This window comes from Protopterus annectens, chromosome 10.part0, assembly GCF_019279795.1.
Source record: "Protopterus annectens isolate FY-2018-M chromosome 10.part0, PAN1.0, whole genome shotgun sequence".
In the NCBI taxonomy this organism is placed as follows: domain Eukaryota; kingdom Metazoa; phylum Chordata; order Ceratodontiformes; family Protopteridae; genus Protopterus; species Protopterus annectens.
Window position 1 is genome coordinate 1,490,613,447 of NC_056744.1, and position 5,452 is coordinate 1,490,618,898.

The following is a 5,452-nucleotide window of genomic DNA, read 5'->3' on the forward strand; positions in this document are numbered from 1 at the left end:
GCTGAATGAGGTAGAATGATTAAAGCAGTTTTCAGCGGGTTTGCACAGTTTTGTGCTATGCTAAGTGATGCCAGAAGGTGCTTGGTCTGTCTTGGCTTTGCTTAGCACCTGCTTATTCCCACTTAGGTTCATAGGTTAGTACTAGGCTAATTGCCCTTGTGAGCCATTGTAAGCCTAGCCAATTATCCCTTGTGAGACTCAACCCCTGCATCTTGTGTTTCTAAGGCAAACACCTTAACCATTAGGCCACCCTCCCAAGAATAAAGAAAATACAGCTGCCCAACGTGGGGCTCGAACTCATGCCCCCGAGAGTAAGAGTCTCATGCTCTACCGACTGAGCTAGCCGGGCTAAATAATCACCCCTGCCAAGTCTCAAACCCAGGACCCTTTTAACTACAGCATAGTGCATTAGCCCTTTAGGCCAACTCAACTCTGAAAAAATATACATCTTCAATCTGTAAAGCTCTTTTCAGTGGTGAGAATCAAACCTTGCACCTTGTGGTTGAAAGGCATATACTTTAACCACTGTACCACCTGCACTAATTTAAAAAAAAACGAAAAAAAAAAAATGGTAATAGGAAAGTGGTGAAATGGGGCAAGCTGGTGGTAAAACAATTGTAAAAGCAGCTAGGGATGTGCAGGATGGGTGTAGGAAAGGACCATAGCTCTATATTTCTACTGTAGCAACAGCTGTGACTGATGTGGAAAATTTGGAATTTACAGCCTCACACCCCACGGGGAGGAGTGTTGGCAGCATACATTTGTAGAGCAATTTGAGTGTAGACTGATTTATATCACTGTAAATGGGGTCAAAATGTAGCGCTATGTATGGGGCAATGATTTTTTTACGGGACAGATGCCCTTTTTTTAATGTGAGAGTGGGATGTTGGGGGAGGTCTGTAGGTATGTTTGGGGAGGTAGGTTGGGTAGGACAGGTTGCATTTGCAGACAGACAAGACACACAAGACAGCAGACAGGCAGGTATAAGACACATGAGGGGGTAAACACCTTGGACGGGGGGGTGGTTGGGAATCAGAAGACCATGAGCCCCCAAATGGATACAATGGGACTGAGATCCCCCACCCATGGGTAGTAACCACTGCACCTTCATGGGCATAAAGGTGGCTGTGCTGGGGGCTGAACAGCAGGGGCAGGCTTCCTCTCGAGCTGCACCAGGCAGCTCTCAATCTGGCTTAGGCATCCATCCAACTCAGAGTGGATAGCACTGCACACCAGAGCCTGGAACATGTTGCAGGTGAGGGTATCCTTTCTGTGCCCGCACCCAGGGAGGACATGCCCCATCCCCTGAGGTGGTTCCTCCCAAAGGTGGTGCAGGACCAGCGGAGGAGGATGTTCCAGGTTGGGTCCCAGATGTGCTGGGGCCCAGTGAGGTGGGACAGGTGGATCCACTGGGATCTGCCTTCCCAAACATGCTATGGTTTTGAGGTTTCCAAAAATATATTGGTTAGTCATGAATAAAACATTTTAGAATTAGTTATTACAGCATACGTGGGTGTTCCAGTTGACACAAACCAATAGATATGAAACAGTTGCATAGCAAACAGAGCACATGTATAAATGGAACAACAGTAAGTATATATGTGAACAATAATAGAATACATGTCCCAACAGCAGTTTCTGATTACAACATACCTGTAGTATATGAATAATAATTATTGATGCAGATAAGGGGTGGGGGGAGAGAAAAAAGTCAATTAACTGCTGTATAGGCTTCTGTTTTTCACAACAGTACTGCTCAATAATCTACAGGTCTGCCCAGACTGTACAACTCTCTCTGGCCATACCTCTCAACCACTTAGAGCAAAACATCTGGACAATGCCTAAAATGATGGGGGACAAATAGGAACAGAATTTAAATATTGCTCATACAAACTTAGAAAGTTGATAGAATAATAGGTTTTGCATTAGCATTAATTTTCTGAAGGATGTGGAGTCTTAAACTCAAATGTTTGTCATTATTTAATGACTTTAATCCTCATCTATTTGCCAGAAAGGTACAGATTTAAGGAGGAACACACCAATAATATGAGGCAAAAATGTGGACATTTTGTGAAAATCTGTACAGTTGAGAGATATGATGTGGAGTCTTAAACTCAAATGTTTGTCATTATTTAATGACTTCAGTCCTAAGCTATTTGCCAGAGAGGTACTGATTTTAGGACAAACACACCAAAACTGTGAGGCAATAATCAGGACATTCTGCGAAACTCTCTACAGTTGAGAGGTATGCCTGTAGCCTATAGCTTCTGTAGCACATACATACATGTTAAACTGTCAATCTGGAATGGTTTGAGGAAAGCTGTCACAACTGTGGGTACATGACTACAGGGGACTCGTACATGTCAGGGTTACATATATGACAAAGAAAGGGTACCCCACACTGATGTTGTGTGAGTGTGCTACTGGCATACTTCACCTGGATTGCTATCTGTCTCCAAGGTTATTGGCAGCAGTGACCACTAGCCATGACAGCATGACACTTGAGAGACATGTATTGGGATGAGTGCATGGTGTATGTACCTATCCTGCTGTCTTTTGCAGTAATGGGGTTGGACAGTGGAACAGTTGTACGCAATGTATTAGTATGCCCTTCATACAGCTACTATAAACATTTATTTACCTGTAAGACCTGTGGAGAAAATATCTGTTAACACTACCTGACTGTTTCTACAAATATTCAGGATATCTTGAGTGTATATATCCACACATCTCGGTACCACTTCCTAGATTTGAACCATGTCTGGCTGTGCAAAATTGAACAACAACGCTATTTCTCATCACACTGAGCTACAGGGGAACTGCTGTCTCTTGTTTGAGTGATTTCTGCCTAATACTCTGTTGGTTAGACAGTCTGTCCTTGTAATCCTGACATTCATGCATGACAGATAGTGTACTGTGTATTAATCCTTTGAAATACTACAATCTGGAAAGCACAGGCTAACACAAGGCAGTGCTGCAGGGGACCACTATGATATGTTACACATTGCTATTTAGGGTTCAGATGTTAGTGCATAACATATTTCATTTATATCTTGTTTTACAGCTCCACAATCTATAGTTTTGCATAACAGCTGGTTCTCAGAACAACCTCTGTTACTGCATTCTATCAAAGCCATATTTGCTGTGAATAACCTGTACACATTCTATTTCTCCAACAACATAGCAGAGTAGCGACAACCATTTGTGGTGTATATGTTTATTTTAGTAATATGACACAGTGCTTTATTACTGCATATCCTGTAGATCAATATTAGTCTGACAACCTTTATTTATTCAGTGCACACAGAACACAGTATACCTACTGGCATTAAACAATCTACTCCTTTGTAATTCTTCACTGTATACTGCAAGATAGAGCTGTACTCACCAGCCTGTGAGTGCAGCCCTGACAGTCTGTTGGCATGGGCCTCCACATTGCTCCACTGCAGCTTTAGGGGGAAAACACAAAACATTATGCATACTTGTCTATCACATATTGAGGCTAGAATTTGGTACAGCTTTGGATGAGATACTTACAAACTACTGGAGCATTCCATGCCTGAGAATCTTGGATCCACTGGGCCAAGAGCACCCCCTTCCTAGGTCAGCATAATGATGCCGTACCTGCTCATCAGTTCAGGGGATTCCAGTGGCACTCATGAGGTTGCATGCCAGATGATCCCAGGCCTCTGCTTTATACTGTAAGCCCTGGTACTGACCCTGCAGAAGTGTGTCATCATGGTGTTCAACGAGGAGCCCAGCCATAACCCAGGACCCAAGAATGCCCCAGCGCGGCACCCAGAAGTGTGTACCCTCTCCTATGCCAGACATATTTTTTGCACAGATCAAGCTACAACTGGTTCTGGCTGTATTCCTGCCTGTGCAGTTTAAATAAGGCCATATTCCCACTCCTTGCCATCATTGGACCATTTTCTAAAATGCTGAGCTCAGCTAAGCAGTGCACAAACCTGCTAAGCTGATTTGAGCAATGCTTAAAGTGGCAGATGCTGAGCATTGCTTAGTGGTGCACAAATCCACTTAGCTGGGCTGAATGCTGCTTAGAATTACACTTCTAAGCAATGATCAAACCAGCTAAGCAAAGCTTAGCACTGCTAAGCAATGCTTAGCTTTCATTTCCAGAAATATTTCAGAATTGCAAATTAATTAATCATTACTGACATATTATTAAGTGTATATGATTTACTTTACATAACATCCCTCTATGTGCTTTTATTGCATTACCCTGGGGTGTGACTATACTGTATGGGACACTTGTATTTACATGGGTGATTTCACATGTTTTATCCACTGACACTACAATTTTGAACCGGCTACACTACCCTGGTTAACAAATATCAATTACTACATAATTAAAAATATATATATAATTTTAGCAATGCTTTCTCATGTAGAAATGAATGGCTTGTCTTGGTACTTGACCATAAACTACTGCATGCGAAGCCAGAACTCTAACCACCACACTAACTGAGCATTGAAGATTTTAGCTATGCATTTGTATTTAGCTTCTATTATACATTTAAGCAATGCTGAGCAAAGCACTACAAAGTGCAAACATGCTCAGCTATGCTTAAACTTCAATTATAACAGAAAAAAATTATACAAGTACTTTAATTACATGTATTAATACTAATGCTGATTCATATTTTGTAATGCACTACCTGTCATTCTATAATTTTGTAAGCCTGTATGAGCGATATCAGCATTGAAATTACTAAATAATGGCATTCATTTGAGTTTCAGACTTCTTATCCTTCGGTAAATGTTATGTTAATACAAACTGTGTTCCTCTATCAACTTTTTAAGTTTGTAAGGGCAATATTTAAAATCTGTCCCTATTTGTCCCCTCCATCATTTTAAGCTTTGTCCAGTTTTTTTGCCTTTAAGAGGTTGGAGGTATGTAATGTACAGTACGGCACTTTGACAATGCAGGGGAAGTGTGAGAGTACCTGTCACACACCCCCTGTATTGCTTCCCATTTAAAATCCTGCTTTCAGTGCCCACGGACACTAAAAGCATTTAGAGAGTGCTGTACAGCACTTTGACAATGCAGGGGGTATGTGAGAGTACCTGTCATATACCCCCTGCTTTGCTTCCCATTTAAAATCCTACAGTGTCCGCGGACACTGAAAGCATTTAGAAAGTGCTGTATGGCACTTTGACAATGCAGGGAGTGTGTGACAGTATCTGTCACACACCCGCTGCATTGCTTCACATTTAAAATCCTGCTTTCAGTGTCTGCAGACATGGAAAGCATTTAGAAAGTGCTGTACAGCACTTTCAGAGTGCAGGGGCATGTTGGATCTGCGAGCACTACTGAAACACACCCCCTGCATTCATTCAGTGTTCTTGTCTTCAGATCTGTTCTCAGTAGCACGTCATCATTAATATGAAAGGTGCGCTGCTGTTAAGGCTATGCGGATGTGGACACCAT

General features: G+C 42.1%; 1 non-coding gene across 1 annotated transcript; it reads right to left on the reverse strand.

Moving 5' to 3' along the window:
• Nucleotides 1-276: 276 nt before the first annotated feature.
• Nucleotides 277-349, reverse strand: TRNAK-CUU. Its single transcript has one exon. It is a non-coding gene; the product is annotated as a tRNA-Lys (tRNA).
• Between the last annotated feature and the right edge of the window lie 5,103 nt (nt 350-5,452).